The sequence below is a fragment of the Dendrobates tinctorius genome, unplaced genomic scaffold (assembly GCF_039654945.1).
Source record: "Dendrobates tinctorius isolate UK_male_01 unplaced genomic scaffold, ASM3965494v1 ptg000276l, whole genome shotgun sequence".
Classification (NCBI taxonomy): domain Eukaryota; kingdom Metazoa; phylum Chordata; class Amphibia; order Anura; family Dendrobatidae; genus Dendrobates; species Dendrobates tinctorius.
Window position 1 is genome coordinate 4,393,642 of NW_027361943.1, and position 23,671 is coordinate 4,417,312.

Consider the following 23,671-nt stretch of genomic DNA (forward strand, 5'->3'; position numbering starts at 1 on the left):
AGAGAAGGTATTGGATTCTCATCTGGCTAGACGGAGACTCCAGTACTTGGTCAAGTGGAAAGGTTATGGTCAGGAGGATAATTCTTGGGTCTTTGCTTCTGACATTCATGCCGAGAGATTGGTTCACGCCTTTCACCGGGCCCACCCTGATCGGCCTGGTGGCTTGGGTGAGGGTATGGTGACCCCTCCTCAAGGGGGGGGTACTGTTGTGAACACTTTTGACCTGGCTTCTGAGTTTGGGCTCCCTCTTGTGGTTGCTGCTGGTAATCGAGCTGGTCTGGCTGACAGAAGTCAATCACCTGAGGAGGATGATTGGAGATCAGGTGTTACAGACTGGAGAGATTTTAGTGAGCAACCTTCTCTCAGTTGTCAGTGATTTTGTTTTCTTCCTGAGCATTTTGGAAGTCTGCTTGCCTCCTGCTTTGTCCTGCATCTTGAATCTTTTTGCATTTGATCCATTTTTTGCTTTCCTCTGATTTCTGCTTTGCTGGTGTGAATTCAGCCTTGTCCCCTGCTGGGACCTGTGCTAGACTCTGTTCCATATGCCACAGCTCATGTAAGTCTTTTCAGGATTTCTAATCCCCTGTTATATCAGTATCTTTTGTTTTGTGTCCAGTTCACACCAGAGTTCTTATTTAGTGGGAGAGAGGTTGTGTGGCCTTAGCATTTTTGCATATCAGACGTGTTGGATTTTTTCTTAGGGCTTTTTGCGTGATTGCAGACAGTATCGTTTCCTGTCCTGTTCTATCTAGACAGTTTGGTCCCCATCATTTGCTTACTCTATTTTCTGCCTGTGTTTTGTGCCTCATCTTGTCTCACTGGCAATATATGTTCGGGGGCTATCTATTCCTTTGGGGTTCTACTCCGGGGCAGTTCAGCTTTCCCTTTTCTCTCTTTAGGCTTAGTTAATTCTTTGGCTGTGCCGAGGCGTCTAGGGCATCGTAGGTACGTTCCATGGCTAATTCTAGTTGTGTCGTCAGTTTAGGGGTCTGCAATCCGCTAAGTTACCAACCTCTCTGGTTATCTGGTTGCCTAGTCTATTCCCCTGCTATCCTCCTCGGTTACCTAATCATGACACCTTCCTCCACGTCTCATCATCCACCCCCACTAGATCAACAGGGTTAACGTGTTCCGTGCTGCTACAGCCAGTGTCAAATTCCGAACTGTTATGCTGCTCTCACCGTGTACCTCCACAGCTGGTGCATGCCGCCTGACTTCTTCACTTCCGGTCTCGTGTCCGGCACTGAGGTCCCGTAGGGTGCTCGCACTTGCCGCGCACTATCGACTCTGCAGCTACACGCCCGGTACCAGTTCCCATCCGGCGCACTTGTGCACAACCCACAGCTCTGACTGCGTCCGCACTGACTCTGACGTCTCTATGGTCCTGGAGGACCTGACCCGGAAGTCCCAGCGCGCATTCCCTATATCAGGACGCCTCTTCCTGTAGGCGGCACCTGATTATCGCTCTTGCTTCCTTTCTAAGCCTTCTTTTTACCTGCATGGTGGCTCTTTGTACTCAGGTCCACTACCTTGTACTCTGGTGTGCTTCCCAGCATGCGCTCTGCTCAGTCTTGTACCCACAGGTGCTTCCCAGCACGCGCTTTGCTCTGTCTTGTACCCAGGCACCAGGCATGCATCCCAGTACACGTTCTGCACCATCCTGTACCCTGCGTGCCCCCTTGTACATGCTCTACGCACTTCCGTACCCAGCGTGCCCCGAATACACGCTTTACATATTCCTGTACCCTGCGTGCCCCTGTCTTCACCCTGCTAAACACGGTCTTTTGTGCCTCCTTTGAGCTGACCACCTGGTTCCAGCAGTCGTGGTACTTTATTCCCCTGGGCTTGCCCCTGATGCTCCATGTATAGGGGGTGGTCCTCACTAGTTCAGCTCGCCCGGGGTGGGTTGGTATCATGGCCAGAGGGTCCACTCCAGGAGTCGTCACACGAACAAAGGGTGGGTGGTTTTGCTTGGCATAAAGAACTTGTTATGGAAAAGGTCGACATGCACCACACAGGGGAACATGTTTGCCAGCCAACACACTTAGTTTATGGACATTGAAAGTCTAGGAGACATGCTCCTTTTTAATGGGACATTTTTTGTTAAGAGGCCCTCCTCCATGTTTCTTCCAAGGGGGATTGGAGTTATTGGGATGCATATGACTTGGTAGCAGGGCAGGCCTTGCAGTCAATGCAACATTTTTTATGGAAGCCATCATGGACATCTCGTGAAAGGGGTATTGGGGTGCGTTGTAATTTTTGGCAGCCCAGCCACTCACTGCATAGGCTATAACAGTTTTGGAGACCCACTGTTTAATAATGGCCCTTTAAGGCCTGTTTCACACTTCAGTTTTTTGCATCAGTCAAAATCCGCCAAAAGGACGTCGGATGGCGGATCCGTTTTAGTACTGATGACAACGGATGGCACCCGTCCGGTTTTTTTGACGGATCCGACAAATGAAGAATTTTAAAGGAATCGCAGCCTGGAAAAGGGGAGAGAGAGAGAAAGAGAGAGAGAGAGAGAATTTTTTGTCCGGCACCCAGAAAGAATTTCGGGTTAAATGAGTGTCTGGAGGATCCGCCACAGAAAAAAACGTTGCAAGCTCCGTTTTGAAATCTTTTAGGATGGTGACGGACAGGAACTTTTGGCGGATCCGCAAAAAAAACGGATGCAACGGACGGCAATCCGTCACAATCCGCCAATAATGGAAGTGAATGGGGAAAAAAACGGATCCTCAAAAGAAAATTGCGGATCCGTTTTTTTCAAAACCTGGCGGATTGTGACTGATTGTAAAAAACTGAAGTGTGAAAGAGGCCTTAAGCAGATTAATGCTGCCTGATGCCCCTGTAAAAATAGGCTCTGTGACTTTAAGAGTCCCTCCTTCATAAATAAAACAAGATATGACTGCTTATGTGTCACACACAACATGGCCAGCTAGGGTTGGTAAATGATAAAATGACATTTCTCAGTGAATGCATTTGTTTTGGTTGAAAGTAATGTTTAAGTTGAAAAACGCTTCAAAAACACGGCGTCTGAAACTAGCCCAAGTCGGGGAGGAAGATTTTGGTCTGGGGTTATTTATTTTGCCTTATATACAAGTCATTATCCTGGAAAGGATGTACCTTAACAAATTTCCCAGCAAAATCCGTTTTGGTATGTTTTTTGGTGCACAGGTAAAAGTGGCATGAAACTCTGACAACTTTGTTTAAAGCAGTGAACTAGGAGTCAGGAATGCTTCCAGGGGTGATCCCCATGATGTCCCCATGTCATTTGAGAAGTGTTTCCATAATTTTCAGACATTTTCAGACCTTAAAAGGACCCACTGGGGGATCGCGGGAAAAATGCTCGGGTCTCCCATAGACTTACAGTACATTGGGCTCGTTGTTCTGACCGAGTACCCGAGTATTCCAAGTTGCTCAACCCGAACAACGAGCACCCGAGCATTTTACTGCTCGCCCATCACTAGTTAAATGGTTTACAACCGGGAGCAGTGCTAATGCGAATGGCCCGGCTGTAAACCACGGAGGAATGACTGACAAGCTGCCTGCGCAGCCTCCCCGCCTGACTGGAGATGAACTGATTAGAGTGGGAAAGTTTCTGAACATTTTCCCACACTGTCAGTTCACCGCTGCTCAGGCGAGGGAGTCTGCGCAGCCTCAGTGACTACTGCTGACGTCACTTAGGCTGCGCTGATTCCCCACCTGAGCCGCGTGTAAGAAAATGTTCTTATCGGGAGAGTTGGAAGAGCCGGACAAAATTGCAGACAATTCTTCTCGAAGCTGAGGTTGAAGTTTATTGGAGATGCACGGCAAAACAGATACAGAATAACAGAGGAGTCGGAATATGCTGGCAAAAACAGGGATGCAGACGGGCAGAGATTCGCTAGGAAGTCTGGCGGTGATAAGGCCTCGTGCTAGATCATGGTGTTGCACGACGGCATGATGGCGGTGAAATGGCAACAAGCAACAGTAACAGGAGCTTCTTATACATTATGAGAACAAAGAAAGCTGCATTTTGCCGCAGAGGGCATTATCATTATAATTCTAAGGCGTTTACATGGTAATTCTAGAGAAACGTGGTTTAGAACAGAGAATATAATGACATAATACGAAGATATTAATTAACGTTTCTCCAAGCAACACTAAAACCCATAAGTCATTGGTATCTATGGCTACTGTCCTAAAATCTTATCACTGCTTTCAGACTTGATCCATAAATTCATGCATTTGACATTTTAATGATTCTTCTCTCTCTACCAACAATATCACATAAACACACATTGACCATATATTTGGTGACCCTATTCCCCTATTGATCCAATCTTCCTCTATGCACATCTACTGAGGTTGGTAGGAGAAATGATCTCATTTTCCATCCTCCATTTAGTACATTTTATTAGCTCTTTTGTAAAAGTTGAATCTTCTCTAACTTTCGACAAGATGGCTGCTAGAGACAACATGGCCGCTCAGTATATTATGGCTGACCATTCTCTTACAAGTCCTCCTCTTGTACTCTATCCAGAGTACAACATACAGTACTGTAATATTCATGGGTGAATTATTGAAAATAAGAATATTGAGATAATTCAGCACTTTATGCACGTGTGGGTGTAAGTCCCTAAAAATAGAACAAACACATAATAAAAAAATAATTCAAATAGTCCCGAAAAAAATAAGTTGCACAATAGTCAAGTCTTTTGGTCTTTTTCTTCTCATTCTTTGTCTTCTGGATTTTCCTGATCTTCTCCCCCTCTCACACTATCAGAGTCCCACTGTATAGTGTGAAACATCTTCTCCTGATCATCCAATAGGTTCATGGTCCCAGGAGTCGAATATGAAAATCTTGAGCGGACCTGGAGAAAATAGAAAAAAAGAGTGGAGTATCAGTCCTTACCAGAAATCTCAGTAAAATAATTAAGAAGTCTACACTGATTGATATGAACCATTTTAATCACCTTTTTAGCTTCAAAATTTGAGCAAAGACTTAATCATTGTTGTTGATGTAAGGCGCTAGCCCGTCCCCTTCAATGGGCAGGGACTCAAGGGAATTGAACAGAGATGAGTCTCCATCCATCTCCTGTGCTTTTACGAGATCTTGAAGAGGAGAAAAGACAAGGGGGGGCTCTCGGGGTTTTGTAGTGACTGCAGCAATTACTTCTTGGGGATATTTGTCATCGCCCGTAAGTGCAGCTTCCTTGGCTGCGTGGTCTACATATGCATTGCCAAGGATGTGGGGGATCAGGAATTAGCCTCTGGTGCCCTTTAATTTTATAGAAAGACCATAAATTTGGAAATTCTTTGCCCCGCTGCTCAATTTGTTTAAGAATTTCTGCATGCTGCAAGGGCTTGTTCTGTGAATCAACCATCCCCCTCAGGGCCCATACATTAAGATACAGAGTGAGTGATGAAACAACAAATGCGCTGTCACTGAAAATATTCATTGGCTCTGTACACACGAGAATGACCTGTAAAGCTGCTCCAATTCAGCTCTTTGAGCGGAGAAATGACCTGAGAGTTTATACTGCAGCAGCAGTGGCTTAGCTGGAAACCACACAGCGAAGCCTGTGACGTAATGCCCCTCATGCCAATATCGAGTTGCGTCGATATAGGCACAGGGGATTCCCTCTTGAAAGTCTGCTCGAAATGGGGAGGGAGTGACATTAGCCTGTTCAATTTGACAATCGTGACTTTTTCCTGCATATTGCATCATCTGGGCTAAGTGATATTTCTCACCTACTTCGACTTGTAAGTCTCTAGTCTCAAAATCAATGATCCATTGGGCCATTCTCTGTGAATTGATACCTGAAGCTTTTCCTTTCAACAAAGTTTTTAGAGTGACATGCGGGGTTTGTAAAATTAAAGGAGCAAATCCCACTATATGTCTCACTTGATTCATAGTCCAGTGCACGCCCAGTAGGTGCTTCATGCACTGAGTGAATCCTTTTTCCACGGAGGTAAGCAACCTAGAGTAATGACCTAGGCCATACAACTGACTAGACACTTCTGGGCTTTCTTTGGGCCATTTTTGTAGGAGCACCGAAGAAATAGAGATATCACCAGTGTGAGTCTGAATGTAAAAATGCTGGGAAAGGTCACGGTTAATCAATGCAGCAGCTGCCGTAAGGGCGCACTTCAATCCCTCAAAAGCCTGTAAGGCTGCTCCTTCTACAGTTACAGGGGTAAAGTCATCATCAGCATTTTTCAATAAATCATACCGTGGTTTAGCCAAATAAGCAAAATCTTCAATGAATTCTCTGGAAAAATTAATAAGACCCAAAAATGTTCTGAGCTCAGTAATATTAGTTGGTATGGGGACAGCTTGAATAGCTTTAACTCTGTCATGCATGGGTTTCTTTCCTTCTGCTGAGACAGACACATCCAGAAATTTAACCTCTGATTTCATCAATTGTACTTTATCTAGACTCATTTTGAGTCCTGCATCTTGTAAAGCCTGACAAACATTTTCAAGGGTCTCTTTGTGTTCACATTCATCGACAGTTTGAATCAATAAATCATCCACATACTGTAAGACTTTGTCTCCGTAGCCAAGGGGTTCTAACACCTGAGCTAATGCCTGATGGAAATACACAGGAGAACTGTGAAATCCCATGGGCAGCCGCGTGAACAAGTATTGCACATTCTCAAAAGTGAATGCAAAGCGGAGGGCAGATTCAGGTGTTAGGGGTACTGAGAAAAAGCCATTTGCAATGTCCAAAAAAGAAAACACTTTACAATCACTCCTCAGCTGTGACATAACTTCAGGGACAGATGCAACAAGGTGAGCTGCTGAAGGAGTGTACTTATTTACAAGTCTCAGGTCTACTACCATTCGAAAACTGCCATCTTTCTTTTTTACAGGTAAAATAGGACTGTTACATGGGGAATTACCTTTCACAACAACACCTTGCTTCTCCAATTCACTGACTGCAACCCTTATGTAAGGGATTGCATCCTCAGGAATACAGTACTGACGCTGGAAAGGTGGCAGTTTTTCACCAACAATTTTAACCTGAGTTTGCATTAACCCACAATCAGTTTTCTTTGAGATCCACAATTCAGGGAACTTTTGCGTCAATTCATTCTTTAAAGCATCATTGTCAGCATTTTCAACATTTTTACCAGTACATACTCCGAAACTAGCAATGGGTAATATGTGACTCTCCTCCTCCTCCACAGGGACAATTACAGAACAGATAGTTGCTTCTTTGTTCCGCCACAAGACTTTGTTACATAAATCAACAACAATTACCATTGCTCCCAAAACATCAGTTCCCAAAATAGTGTACCGTAACTGTGGGTTTACCCAAAAAGCACATCGAAGACCCCTTTGCTTCGATCCCCCTGTGTCCTGAAATCTCAGGTTTACTGGATGACTTTTTACTGCTTGAATACAGGAGCCCTCAAATCCTACCAAAGTGGTAGTCTCAGGCAGTCCAGGGGGTGACTGCAATTTGTGTCGTGTTACTGAAACTGAGGCTCCTGTATCGATGAGGATGTCTTCCCATGGCAACCCCTCTATTCGCCCTTTGACATAAGGTCTCCCATCGTTGCCCAGGGAAAGGGGGGGCAAGGAGGGTAAGGGGAACAGGGGGAACACTCCATCAATCAGTGTTACCTGCTGTGGGAAGCCCGAAAAATCCATCATCCCCATCTGAACACGGCTTCCGTCCAACAGCTGCCACCTCCGCCCCAAAGAGATCCTTAGTCAGGGTCTGGTCCTCATGTTTCCGCAGCTCCTTGATCAGGGGAGCATAGGGTCGAGGAGGAGTGACCCCTCCCTGAATAGCCTGGATCTCCGGGTGCGGATGAGTGAAAGCTATTGGGGAAGGAGCAGGAGCAGAAGGCTCCTGTGAGACTGGGTTAACCATTTGAAGACCGTTGTACTGCTGATACTGCCTAGGGTCATTCGCTGCTGGATATGGAGGTCTAACTCCGAAAGGTGGTCTAGAGAACTACCGTGGCAGTTGGGGGTTAAATGGCTCCAAGGGGTTCTCGGGGTATAGGCCCTGGCACAAAGTTGGGGTAAAAACATCTGACATGTCCTAGCTGTCCGCAAAAATAACACAAGGGAGGACCTCTCATGGGATCCCGTGGGGACTCTGCCGAACGGGACCTACCCATTCTCTGCAGCTGCGCATACCCCCCGGACCTCCTGGCCTCCCTGAATCAGCAGATACACCCCAAGGTGAATGGCATGCAAACACATTAGACTCATCACCCTTCACCTCAGACTGCATTGTCCTAACAAAACACTCCCTTAATTTCCTCCCAATTAGGCAAGAAAATTTTTAACAAATTTAAGATGGACCAGGGACATTTGGCCAGGGATTTTTTTCTCGGGGTAGAAGCAGCATCACACTTAACCTAGGGTCTGCATGTGCTGGAGCTGTTGGGACAATATATCTTTCCTCAACTGTGTCTGCATAAGCTGGAGCTGTTGGGACACTATATCTTGTTATGTACTACTTCACTCATTCTCCTAACTCTTTTCTCCAGTCTACAACTGTATTTACATCAGCACTGTGTTTCGAAGCTGCAGTGTCCATCTGTGACATACCTACTCTCAGCTGCTGCTGCTCGCACCCCTCCTCTGTTATGAATGAGTCACCGTAGGAGGCAAAAACAGAAATACTAGCTAAGTCCAGAAAACGAGAGAAGTTGGCAGCTATCGGATTGCAGACCCCTGAACCTATCAACAACAACTAGCAGTAGCCGTGGGGGGTTCCTACGGTGCCCTAGACCCCTCGATCACAGCCGGAGAACTACATAGCCTAAAGACAGAAAGGGAAATCTAAACTGCCCCAGAGCAGACCCCAAAGCAATAGGCAGCCCCCAACATATAATGACGGTGAAGCAAGATGAAAAAACACAGATAGAAAGATAGGCTGAGCAAATGATGGGGCCCAAGCTAACTAAATAGGACAGGATAGAAAAGCTGCTGTCTGCAATCCGCCAAAAACCCTATCAAAACAGAGCCAGCAGACTGATAGGGAAAAAGCCCTGAAGACGCTAGGCTTCAAAAAGACTATATCAGTACTCAGGTATTTTCTTAAGACAGAGCAAAAAGGAATTCAGCTCACCCCAGCAGGGAATGGCAGAAATCCAGAAAAACAAGGCAAAACAAAACCAAAACACAAATGCAAAAAGCAGAGCAGAAAACTTAGCTTTTGAGGAGGAGGAATCAGACTGGTCTCCTAGAATCCCTCAGAGAAATCACCAGCAAGGCAGAAGGGCGTCGGCTGCCTTATATCCAGTCAGCAATTCCCGTCACCCAGTCATCATCATCCAGCTCAGGTGCTTGGTAATCAGCCTCACTACCTTCCTTCACCAGAAGAGGGAGTTCATCAGACCTCAATGGTGAAGGGGAAAATGAACTCACAACACTCCTCTCTGTGCTTCGCTGCTAGCTCCAGCATCTCACTCAGCTTTTCTAATCTCTCCCTATACACTGCCCCTCCCCGGGTGATCATGTTAAAATATTGTTGTGTAAGCTGCCTATCAAGAGCCTGATCAAAAGTTATGACTGTCTTACACAAAGCCGCTACTCGGCTATTAGATTTTCCTAGCGAATTCTTTCTATCTAGTTCCCTGTTCTCTGTGGTAAACCATCGCATACAATTTAGCCACATGGTTTCCACATTAACCCCCTCCAGCTGGGGTGTTCCAGCATATTTCTCTGCCTGCTTCCGTAACCACTCCATATTTATAGGGGTCTACAAGGACGAGTTTTACTCTGTTCTAATATCAACAAATGCAATTTAAGCAGAGTTTTTATTTTTTCTTCACTCTTCCAACCTCAAACTCTCATCTGCAACTTCTTCCACAAAGGGTCTTCTGGAGGCCGCTCTCCGGAGCCGCTCCTCCTGGCTGGCAATCGCCACTTGTAAGAAAATGTTCTTATCGGGAGAGTTGGGAGAACGGGACAAAATTGCAGACAATTCTTCTCGAAGCTGAGGTTGAAGTTTATTGGAGATGCACGGCAAAACAGATACAGAATAACAGAGGAGTCGGAATATGCGGGCAAAAACAGGGATGCAGACGGGCAGAGATTCGCTAGGAAGTCTGGCGGTGATAAGGCCTCGTGCTAGATCATGGTGTTGCACGACGGCATTATGGCGGTGGAATGGCAACAAGCAACAGTAACAGGAGCTTCTTATACATTATGAGAACAAAGAAAGCTGCATTTTGCTGCAGAGGGCGTTAACATTATAATTCTAAGGCGTTTACATGGTAATTCTAGAGAAACGTGGTTTAGAACAGAGAATATAATGACATAATACGAAGATATTAAGTAACGTTTCTCCAAGCAACACTAAAACCCATAAGTCATTGGTATCTATGGCTACTGTCCTAAAATCTTATCACTGCTTTCAGACTTGATCCATAAATTCATGCATTTGACATTTTACTGATTCTTCTCTCTCTACCAACAATATCACATAAGCACACATTGACCATATATTTGGTGACCCTATTCCCCTATTGATCCAATCTTCCTCTTGCACATCTACTGAGGTTGGTAGGAGAAATGATCTCATTTTCCATCCTCCATTTAGTACATTTTATTAGCTCTTTTGTAAAAGTTGAATCTTCTCTAACTTTCGACAAGATGGCTGCTAGAGACAACATGGCCGCTCAGTATATTATGGCTGACCATTCTCTTACACCGCGGTGAACTGACAGCGTGGAAAATGTTCAGAAACTTTCCCACGCTAATCAGTTCATCTCCGGTCAGGCGGGGAGGCTGCGCAGGCAGCTTCTCAGTCATTCCTCCGTGGTTTACAGCCAGGCCGGTCTCATTAGTACCACTCCCGGCTGTAAACTATTTAACCCCTTCAGATGGGTTTCAGCATTGGACTTGACTGTACAGCGGACAGGTATTGGATATTGTTGCTTTTTTATTTTGGATTTTTTACAGGAGAATGATGGCTTCAATTGGATTGGGGGTGTAATAAAGATGGAAAAAATGTGCTTATTTATTTCATTAAAAGTCTTTATTATTAATGTGTGTGTTTTTTTAACCCTTTCAGACAAGTGGATTAATAATAATAATGGATAGGTGTCTTATGGACACCTCACAGTTATTGACCAGGTTTAATGTCACCTTACAATAGCAAGGTGACATTAACTCTTTATTGCCCCATGCGCCACCCTGGCAGAGAAAATTGGGTGGGGCCCACGCCAGTTTTTTTCCGTGAATTAATCCTTACATTTAACACCTACAACTCCAAAATTTAACACACACACACTACTAACATTATTAGTAAGGTACATATATAAATCTAATGGATATGCAATGGTTTACTGTATGCAAACCATGTCTCATATCCTGTCGGGTTCTGATCTGTAATGATTTTACAGAAGCCGGCAATTGAATTATCAGCTATTCTGCTATCTACCTTTGTATGAAATGTAAATATATACACTGCTCAAAAAAAAAAAGGAAACACTAAAATACCACATCCTAGATATCTCTGAATGAAATATTCCAGTTGCAAATTTTTATTCATTGCATAGTGGAATATGTTTAGAACAATAAAACATAGCAATGATCAATGTATATCAAAATGAATATCCCATGGAGGTCTGGATTTGGAATGATACTCAAAATCAAAGTGTAAAATCAAATTACATGCTGATCCAACTTCAATGGAAATGCCTCATGACAAGGAAAAGATGCTCAGTATTGTGTGTGGTCTCCATGTGCCTGTATGACCTCCCTACTGTACAACGCTTGGGCATGCTCCTGATGAGGCGGCTGATGGTCTCCTGAGGGATCTCCTCCCAGACCTGAACTAAAGCATCTGCCAACTCCTGGACAGTCTGTTGTGCAATGTGATGTTGGTGGATGGAGCGAGACATGATGTCCCAGATGTGCTCAATCGGATTCAGATCTGGGGAACAGGAGGGTCAGTCCATAGCTTCAATGCCTTCATCTTGCAGGAACTGCTGACACACTCCAGCCCCATGAGGTCTGGCATTGTCCTGCATTAGGAGGAACCTAGGGCCAACCGCACTAGCATATGGTCTCACAAGGGGTCTGAGGATTTCATCTCGGTACCTAATGGCAGTCAGGTTACCTCTGGCGAGCACATGGAGGGCTGTGCAGTCCTCCAAAGAAACGCCACCCCACACCATTACTGACCCACTGCCAAACCGGTCATGCTGAAGGAAGTTGCAGGCAGCAGATTGCTCTCCATGGTGTCTCCAGACTCTCATGTCTGTCACATGTGCTCAGTGTGAACCTGCTTTCATCTGTGAAGAGCACAGGGCGCCAGTGGCGAATTTGCTGATCCTGGTGTTCTGTGGCAAATGCCAAGGGTCCTGCACGGTGTTGGGCTGTGAGCACAACCCCCATCTGTGGATGTCGGGCACTCAGACCATCTTCATGGAGTCGGTTTATAACCGTTTGAACAGATACATGCACATTTGTGGCCTGATGTAGGTCATTTTGCAGGGCTCTGGCAGTGCTCCTCCTGTTCCTCCTTGCCCAAAGGCAGAGGTAGAGGTCCTGCTGCTGGGTTGTTGCCCTCCTATGGCCCCCTTCACGTTTCCTGGTGTACTGGCCTGTCTCCTGGTAGCGCCTCCAGCCTCTGGACACTACGCTGACAGACACAGCAAACCTTCTTGCCACAGCTCGCATTGATGTGCCATCCTGGATGAGCTGCACTACCTGAGCCACTTGTGTGGGTTGTAGAGTCCGTCTCATGCTATCACGAGTGTGAAAGCGCAACCAACATACGAAAGTGACCAAAACATCAGCCAGAAAGCATTGGTACTGAGATGTGGTCTGTGGTCCCCACCTGCAGAACCACTCCTATATTGAGGGTGTCTTGATAATTGACAATAATTTCCATCTGTTGTCTATTCCATTTACACAACAGCATGTGAAATTGATTGTCAATCAGTGTTGCTTCCTAACTGGACAGTTTGATTTCACAGAAGTTTGATTTACTTGGAGTTATATTCCGTTGTTTGTGTTCCCTCTATTTTTTTGAGCAGAGTATGCAGTATATATATGTGTCTCATATATATATATATATATGTATATATATATATATATATGTATAGACTGTATATATGTTTTCACAAATATTTGAGGCCATGGATCCATTATATGTCCATTTTGCAAGCCGGCGAGAAAATCTTGCCGTGCAGATGTCATACGGATGTCGCACGGATGCTTAGATGCGAACAAATCGCATCCTCGCATTGCAAACGGATGACATTTCTGCAATTCTTGTCCGTGTAAAACGGACCGTATTTTTATATGTTAAGTGTGACTCCAGCCTTATCAGCAACATGGAGTCAAGCTAACTCCAAAGAAGTGCGAACTATTCAGAAGACAAGTTTGATGCCTGGGAAAAATCATGTCCGCAGATATATACGCCATGGACCCAGCAGAAATTGATGACTTAGCCTCCGTCCAACGTCGGGGAGCGGAGGAGGATTTTAGGATTCCTCTCTTATTACAGAACTTACATAAAGAACTTTTCAGAGATTGCCGCTCCGTTATACCACCGTTACACCACCTCTTGGGGGGAATAACAAATCTAGCCATATCATTAGAGAAGAAAAAGAACATAGACAGGATTCGGACTAAAAGAGGAAACACAGTTTCGCCTCAGCAACTAATTAGCCGGACGTCAGATCACCAGGACTGTTTTGTCTCTGACATAATTCATGATCCTTGACTATTTGTCTATATATATGCAATGATTTGCTGTAAATATCCACAATATTCAGTTTCAGCCATAGATTTAACGTTTTCTGTATCTTTGGCTCCAACTACTGACCAAAGTCATAACTGCAGTGTTATTGTGTGTCTTAGTTTCACTTTCTAATCTTCTCTTTCCCTCCAATCCACAATGTATTCTGGGTAAGTTTGCAAAGCATTATGGTTCAGTCCAGCCCTATTTTTCCCCCCTGTTTGCCATTTTCTCTCAAGCCTGCTTCCTGTGAACATCTCATTCCTCTACTCCCCTTGTGTCAGCATCTGTGGTAGGTAATCATGCTTCCCACATCTAATTCCTGTCTTACATCACCTTGTTCAGTTAGCTCTCCCCTGGTTAGCTATTATGTCTAATATGTATTCCTATGAACCCAGTACTGATTCTGTATATGTTTTTGTATTGTAGTTTCACCACACCAATATACCCTACGTTCAATAAAATACAGATTCAACTACAGTCTTCCTTATTGGACCCCCGGTATAGCGGTTTAGCTGCCTGTTAAGCTACATGAAGTCTGCTTCAATTAGTGAGGACAGAACAGTGAAACACAGGCTCTCTAGCTAGTGGGAATACAGAGAGAAGAGTCTTCCATCTTGCAGGACCGCAGTGAAACAACAGCTAGCCAGCTAGTGGGAACTCAGAGATAGAAGAGTCTTCCATCCTGCAGAGGCCAGTTACACAGCGCCATCCGGCTAGTGCAATTCAGGGAAAAGACAGCCCTTCATCCAGCTTTCAGGAATTAGTAAACTACAGAAATTCATCTAGTGAGATTCAAGTCACCAGCTACACAGAGACTGCACAGCCAAGCATCCCTCTAAGACACCATGTCCCACAAATCACACAGGACAAAATGTGCTACATCTGTCTCCTCAAAGATGGTATCTATCAGCAGCGCGGTCGCCATTGCTCGCGCAAATGCTGAAGCTGCCAAAATGCGAGCAAGCTATGCCGAAGAAGAGATGCAACTTAAATTAGAGAAAGCACGCCTAGAATATCAAGAGAGAAAGTCAAGCATAGAAAGAGAGAAGTCACGCTTAGAAAGAGAGAAGCAAGAGAGAAAGATGCAGTTAGAGAAGGCACGTGTGGATGCCGCCTTAGAGAGCCTAGCAGTAAAAAGAGAGGCTGCTGCAGCACTAGCCGAGGCAGAATCAATAGAAGCCGCGCACAACCCTGAGCTGCATAGCCTTAGCAGTACGTCAAGTCTGAAGTTGCCGCTGCAAGATTCACCACAACGCACATCTCAATATGTTAATTAACTTCCTGATCCAAACTATTGCCAAGATCACGACACATCTAGTGAAGTGAGTGAGAGTCATCATGAGGATCAGCTCCAGGAAAACGTGGAGAAAAACAACTCTGCTAATGTCTACCTTGCCCCTCGCAGGTAACCAACGTGAATCACCTTGCTGACACACCGCACATCAGACCGAAGTAAAATAGACTAACTTGGCACACACAAGTATAGAATCCAGTGAAAGTGATATTTAATAAAGTACAGTACATACAGCAAAGACGTGTTGGTCTCAGCGACCTTCATCAATGTACTGAAAATAAAAAAATATAAACCAATGAACAAAAGTATATACAATGAGATATAGTTGGGTACAGATATATGTAAAAATTGCATTATGCCGCAAAACATCAAAACATTACAGCAAAAATAGAGAAAATTCATCCATAGGAATTACAAACGCACTGGAGATCAAAAAGATTGTGGGGTGATGGTGTTACATACCATTAAAAATTATGAGCATGAAGAGCCATCTGTCTTTGAAGTCAAAGAGCCTGTAATTAGTATGGTACTCTTATGCAGTGTTGTGGCCAGGCTGCTAATAGGAAGATGCATCATATTGGTGCAGTATCTTACCAGTCCCGAGTATGAGGGGTGAGTGGCAGCAATGACGCGGCTTCCACCGCTTGTCTCACGTGCTGCATGGTGTGCGCCGGCCGGCCTTTATATAGAAAGAAGCTATCACCACTAACAGGAAGTCCCAGAGCGGAAGTAACTGGGCGTGCGGTCCAGTAGCGCCATGTTTTGCGTTCCACAGACAGGAAGGACGTGGGAGGGAGGGCGTGTGCATTTCAAGTACATCATTATGCCTTTCACTGTGTGTGACGTTCTATATAGAGCGCTAATGCGATCAATGAGTGTCTCAGTGAAACGATAGGCAGTATAACGGTGATTGGCATCGTACTAACCTTCAAGAGGTGATGTGATCAGTATTGATCCGTGCTCACAGATAACAAATTCATAGAATTCAACTTTGGAGGGTCTGTAACAGAAAGATTGGACGTCATATTCTTTATTTAACCCCTTGGGTGCCAGTGAACTCAGCTCATGAATCCAATATACCTCTCTTCTTTTTAATAGGTTAATGCAGTTGCCCCCCCTGCGTGGTGTATGAACCTGCTCAATCATTTGAAATTTTAATTGAGCGATATTGTGACCGGCAGTGACAAAATGAGAGGGAATTGGTAGGAGTAGATTTTTACACCTGATTGTGGACTTGTGTTTTGAGATCCGGTCCCTTATAGCTGTGTTGTTTCTCCCACATAGAGAAGCCCACAGGGAGATTTCACTAAGTATACCACAAAAGACGTACTGCAGGTGTAATAGTCCTCAATGTTATATGTTTTACCGGTGTAGGGATGGTAGAAATGGTTGCCTTTAGGCACAATGTTGCACTACGTACATTGTAAGCAGGGGAAGGTGCCAAATTTAGGATTCATGAGAAAACGTTGTTTTTTTGAGGGGTCGTGAAGAGCCTATGTCTGCTCTAACTAGATGATCACGTATATTCCGTGGGTGCCTGAAGCAAGGAAGGAATGGTTCCTTAAACTCCTTTATGTTAGGATGGGCTGTGCCAAGAAGGTGCCAGTGTCTGCGTATGCTAGTATGAAGGCGATGCGCTAGAGGGTGGAAATCATGGACGAAGGGGATACGATTGTCCAATTTTGGTTTAGGGGGAGTGGTAGGAGAAACCAATGTTTTCTTAGGGTACCCCCTCTCTGAGAATTTCAGACACATTTCCTCCATCTGTTGTTTTCAAACCTCTTCATTGGATACTATTCTCTGGACCATTTTCATTTGAGATTTTGGTATGGCATCTTTCATTTTGGTGGGATGAAAGCTCTCATAATGGAACAAGCTGTTGTGATCCGTTGGTTTAACATATATATACTGTATCTGTTGAGAGGATACCGATCTCATCCTTAATGACTAGGGTATGCAGGAAATTGATTTCTCAATTGCTATGTGACATTGTGTAATCTAGGCCAGGCCAGGAGTAATGTAGGTGGGAGAAGAAGCAGTTCAGTGTATTTAGAGAACCCCCTCAGATGCAAAAAATGTCATCGATATACCTCTTCCACACCTATGCATGTGTGCAGAAGAGGTCATCCACATAAATGATATTCTCCTCATAGTGTGCCACATAACAATTAGCATATGGGGGTGCAGTGTTTGAGCCCATAGCTGTGCCTTTGATTTGAAGATAAAATGTGTCCTCAAATAAAAAGTAATTCCTTGTAAGGAGAATGGAAAGTAGGCCACAGCACAAATTGACTTGTTCTGGGTCAAAATTCGATAGTTCTAGTAACCTACATACAGACTTTAAACCCTCCTTATGTGGTATTGATGTGTCTTGATGTGTCTTGATGTGGTTCTTTTATGTCGAGCGTGACCAGTAGGGCTTCTTTGGGAATTTGTCCCAGGTTGTCTATTAGGTCAAGAAAGGCACCTGTGTCCAATATAAAATACAGAAAATAATTTTCTCTAGATATTTAGAAATGGGCGAGAAGATAGATTTTTTGGAAGCCACAATGGGTCTTCCAGGTGGATTGTCTAGGCTTTTGTTAATTTTTGGAGTATATAGAAGACAGGGAAGATGTTCTCATTATCAGAAAAATGTAATTTAAGCCTCAATAGCCTATAGAATCTCTGTAAATCCATATCTAGGTTAAATGTATTGAACCTGTAACTTGGATAAAAAGAAAGACCCTTTTATAGTAACTGGTGTTCAGCTATGCCTAAGCTTTTGGATGATAGTTTAATTACAAGCGGGTTGTTACCTGCGAACGAGTCACTCGGTTGTAGTCAATGTTTCTGCGAGAGTCTCTTTCCTCTACAGGTCCTCTTCTTTTTATGGGTCGGCGTCTTTGTCCTAAAAAACGGTTCGTCGGAGGCCGGCCGGCGTTTATATAGAAAGAAGTTATCACCGAGGCTTAAATTACATTTTTCTGGTAATGAGAACAACACCAATACAGTCAGTATTCCACCTGACTCACTTATATCCTCAGACAGCTTGGGTCTTAGGAATAAGAGCAATTATAGACCCCACAGGATCACATGCCTTAGAGACCTTTATCTCTTTCATAAATGACACATTTCAGAAACTTAGGGATGACATTAACAAAGGGAAGGGAAGGTTCATTTCCCTTCCAACATGTCTTCATTAGACCAACAAGCGTTAAAAAATCTCCAAGACAATAAAGACATTATCATCAAACCAGCGGACAAGCGTGGAGCAATTGTACTCCTTGATAAGTCCGTGTACCTATATGAAGTATATCGTCAACTAGGGGATACATCTACGTATAGGGGATACATCTACATATAAACCACTCCAGGGAGATCCTACCCAGGAAATTAGAAACCAGATTCAAGAAATACTGACTAAATACACAACCAGAGGAGTCTTAGACAAAAAACCTGTGAATATTTGACAAAACAATTTTCCATCATCCCTTTCTTCTATATACTCCCCAAAATTCACAAAAGCCTAGACAATCCACCTGGAAGACTCATTGTGGCTTCCCACAGAATCTATCTTCTCGCCCATTTCTAAATATCTAGAGAAAATTCTAACACCTCTCATCAGACACACCACGTCTTTTATATTGGACACAGGTGCCTTTCTTGACCTAATGCACAACCTGGGACAAATTTCCAAAGAAGCCCTACTGGTCACGTTCGATATAAAAGATTTGTACACAACAATACCACATACGGAGGGTTTAAGGTCGGTACGTAGGTTACTAGAACTATCGAGTTTTGACCCAGAACAAGTAAATTTGTGCTGTGACTTACTTTCCATTCTCCTTAAAAGGAATTACTTTTTATTTGAGGACACATTTTATCTTCAAATCAAAAGCACAGCTATGGGCTCAAACACTACACCCCCGTAGGCTAATTTTTATGTGGCACACTATGAGAATATCATTTACATGGATGACCTCTTCCGCACACATGCATAGGTGTGGAAGAGGTACCGTATATACTCGAGTATAAGCCGACCTGAATATAAGCCGACTCCCCTAATTTTGCCACAAAAATACTGGGAGAACTTATTGACTCGCGTATAAGCCTAGGGTGGGAAATACTCCATAGATTATTCCCCCATATGGTGTCCCCAGAAGAAGCTCCATAGATTATTCCCCCATATGCTGCCCCCATAAGAAGCTCCATAGATTGTTCCCCCATATGCTGACCCCATAAGAAGCTCCATAGATTGTTCCCCCGTATGCTGACCCCAGAAGAAGCTCCAGATTATTCCCCCATATGCTGACCCCAGAAGAAGCTCCATAGATTATTCCCCCATATGCTGCCCCCATGCTGCTGCTGCATGTAAAAATAAAAAAATGACATACTCACCTCTCGGTCGCTGGGTGTCATATACTCACGTGTCCTGCGTCCATGGCTGCTCACCGCTATCTGCCACGTCATCAGTCAGTGACGTTCAGACTGCAGGGGGCGCGGCGCGCACTAACCACGTCACCGCGCCCTCTGCTGTCTGAAGTCACTGACCGATGACAGACAGCAGCAAGCAGCCATGGACGCAGGACAGGTGAGTATCGCTATACTTACCCGTCCTGACGCTGTGTCTTGAGCCCCCAGCTTTTCCGCGCTCTCTCTTCCTGCCTTCAGCGGTCATGTGGTACCGCTCATTAAAACTCATGAATATGTGCATATTCATGAGTTTTAATGAGCGGCACCACGTGACCGCTGAAGGCAGGAAGAGAGAGCACGGGGAGAAGCTGGGGGCTCAAGACACAGCGTCAGGACGGGTAAGTATGACCTGACACTCCCCCTCCGACCCGCTTTGTATATGACTCGAATATAAGACGAGAGGGGGACTTTCAGCCCAATTTTTTGGGCCGAAAATCTCGGCTTATATTCGAGTATATACGGTATATCAATAACATTTTTTGCATCTGGGGGTTCTCTAAATACACTGAACTGCTTCTTCTCTCGCGTACGTTCCTCCTGGCCTGGCCTATATTTCACAGTGTCACATAGCAATCGAGAAATCAATTTCCTGGATACTCTAGTCATTAAGGATGAGATCGGTATCCTCTCAACAGATATACAGTATATGCTAAACCAACGGATCGCAACAGCTTGCTCCATTATGAGAGCTTTCATCCCACCAAAATGAAAGATGCCATACCAAATCTTAAATGAAAATGGTCCAGAGAATAGTATCCAATCAGGAGGTTCGAAAACAACGAATGGAGGAAATGTGCCTGAAATTCTCAGAGAATGGGGTACCCTAAGAAAACTTTGGTTTCTCCTACCACTCCCCCTAAGCCAAAAATGGACAATCGTATCCCCTTCGTCCATGATTACCACCCTCTAGCGTATCGCCTTCATACTAGCATATACAGACACTGGCACCTTCTTGGCACAGCCCATCCTAGCATAAAGGAATTTAAGGAACCATTCCTTCCTTGCTTCAGGCGCCCACGGAATATACGTGATCATCTAGTTAGAGCAGACATAGGCTCTTCACGACCCCTCAAAAAAACAACGTTTTCTCATGAATCCTAATCCTCATTTTCATCCACAAAATATAATGCACCCCATAGTCATCAATGTATTATAATGCACCCCCATAGTCATCCATACAGTATTATGCACCACATAGTTATCCATATACTATAATGCACCTCATAGTCACCAATAAAGTATAATGTACCCCTATAGTCTTCCATAAAGTATAATGCACCCCATAGTCATCAATGTATTATAATGCACCCCCATAGTCATCCATACAGTATTATGCACCACATAGTTATCCATATACTATAATGCACCTCATAGTCACCAATAAAGTATAATGTACCCCTATAGTCTTCCATAAAGTATAATGCACCCCATAGTCATCCATGTATTATAATGCACCCCCATAGTTATCCATACAGTATTATGCACGACTTAGTTATCCATATACTATAATGCACCTCAGTCACCAATAAAGTATAATGCACCCCTATTGTCATGGTTTGAACAGGGTTCTTGCCCTGCACTCACAGGGTTAAGTGTTCGTGGCCTCTTTCTGGATCTGGGAGGGGTATTTATACTCACTCTTTACCAGGGTTCTCTGTCAGCTATACTGTTGTTCTGGTGTGTCTGACCCCTGGTGTGCGTGTATTCTGCATTGCTTGTTTGCTTCCCGTGTATGACCCGGTCTGTTCCCTCACTCTGTACTCCGTCTCTCATTTTGGTACTATTGTCTTTTCTGGTTCTGACCTCCTGGCTTGGCTATCGTTACTCCGTTACAGTTTGTCCCTATTGTACCGTCTATTGCCCGTTCTGGTTTTCTGATCTATTGCTACGTCCTGACTATCCATTCTGTCTAACCCTTTGGTACTGTATTGCTATCTTGTGCTTTGATCCCGGCTTCATCTGGTTTCTGTCTGTCTATGCCCATTGGTAACATTGTCCTGTAGTTTCCTTTCTAGGAGTTTCCCTGCAGCTCCTAGCTCTGTGGAGCTTAGGCCACGCCCCCAGCAGTCACGTGCTTCAGGTCCTAATACTCTGAAGCACGCATCATCACAACTGCTGCCCTGCTTCACAGGTATCCTTGAGCACTGTTTTTGTAATCAGGACACTTGCACTGGCTCAGTGAGCAAGTGCAGTGCGGGGTTCCTGACAATATAGCTGACCGTTTCAGTTTTTTTTTCCCTCTGAAGGAAAAAAAAAAAAAAAGTGTGCTATCCTCATGGATCCCATACAAGCTTTGGCTGATCTGGTCAAGCGCCTGACCCAAATGTTCCACAAACTTAATGTGGAACAGCGCACGATGGCCCATACCCAGCAACAGTTGGTGGATACTGTGCAGGGGGCTGTCGCTGCAGGGGCTCCTAGTGCTGGGGATAGAGATGTGTCATTGGCATCCCCCGAATCTCCTGTCAAATTGCCAGACCTTTTCTCAGGGGATAAAAAGGAGTTCAGGTCGTTCAGAGAAGGATGCAAGCTTTTTTTTCTCTGAGGCCCCGCTCCTCCGGGAATGAGTTCCAGAGGGTGGGGGTCGTCATTTCCCTACTTCGAGGGGCTCCACAGGCATGGGCTTTCTCTCTCTCTTCCTTTGCTCCTGAACGTATGTCTGTGAATTTGTTCTTTGAGGCTCTGGGGCACATTTATGATGAGCCGGAGGTCTCCTGGGATGAAGCTGCCCTCCGGGGTTTGTTCTGTAGAGGCCTGTCCGAATGTTTGAAAGATGCCCTAGCCCTTCATCCTCCACCGGATTCTTTGGAGGACGCTATGATCCAGGCTGTCCGCATGGGTCGTAGACTGCGGGCAAGAGGGGTCATGCTGCAGGAGACCCCTTTATTCTCCAATCTAAGAGACTCTGCATCTAGTCCTGAGCCCATGGAGGTTGGTGCCACGTCATTGAAGGAAAAAGACAGGAGACGCCGTAGAAACAACCAATTGTGCTTTTACTGTGGATCCTCTGGACATTGGAGAAGGAACTGTCCTTCTTGCCCTTCTTCAGTGAAGCTTTCAGGAAAACGACTGTCTGGGTAACAATCGAGGAGGTTGCTCAGACTCCCAGGTACCCTTTTCCTCACTTACTAAAATTCTGCTTCCAGTGGAACTAGAACTTACAGGCGGTCCGGTTGTGACTACCGCCTTTGTTGACTGTGGTTCTTCTATTAATCTGATCGATGCCAAAGTTGTGACTTTTCATAAGATAGGGACAGGTTAAAAGATACTGTTAAAATCGTGGCAATTGATTTTTCTCCTATCACCCAGGAGGGAATTTGTTTCATGACTGATACCTTTTCTCTGAAAGTGGGTTCCACTCACGTGGAAAAATTAAGGTGTTTTGTTCTAAATAATCTGCCGGCTGGACTGGTACTGGGTATGCCTTGGCTTCAACGTCGCAATCCTACTATTGACTGGGTCACGGGGGAGATCATTCAGTTGGGTTGTATGACTAACGGTCTATGTTGTAACTTGAACACTCTTGTCACCCCAGTAAAATCTGTGTCAGTGTCGTCTGTCGATCTGGAAGGTATTCCGAAGTACCTGAAAGATTTTGAAGACCTATTTTCTGAAAGTGAGGCTGAGGCGCTACCACCACATAGATCCTTTGATTGTGACATTAATCTAGTCCCTGGAGCCAAGTTCATTTTGTCCGGGCCCGAACGTCTAGCCATGAAGGAGTACATTACCGAGAGTCTCCGCAAAGGGCATATTAGGCCTTCTGTTTCACCTGTGGCGGCGGGCTTCTTTTTTGTTAAGAAAAAAGATGGTGGTTTGCGGCCATGCCTCGACTTTCGGGAATTAAACAAAATTACTGTGAAAAATACATACCCTCTCCCCCTAATTCCTGATCTATGTAACCAACTCACCGAGGCCAAGTGGTTCTCTAAACTGGATTTACGTGGGGCATATAAGAGTCCGGGAAGGGGACGAATGGAAAACAGCATTCCTGACGACTGAAGGGCTGTTCGAAAACTTGGTTATGCCCTTTGGTCTCACCAATGCTCCTGCTGTTTTTCAGAATTTTATTAATGTAATTTTCTCTGATTGAATTGGTCGTTTTGTGGTTATCTATTTGGATGACATTCTGGTGTACTTGGTGGACAGTCAATCTCACTTGCACCATTTGCGGATGGTTCTCATGAGACTGAGGGAGAATCATTTGTAT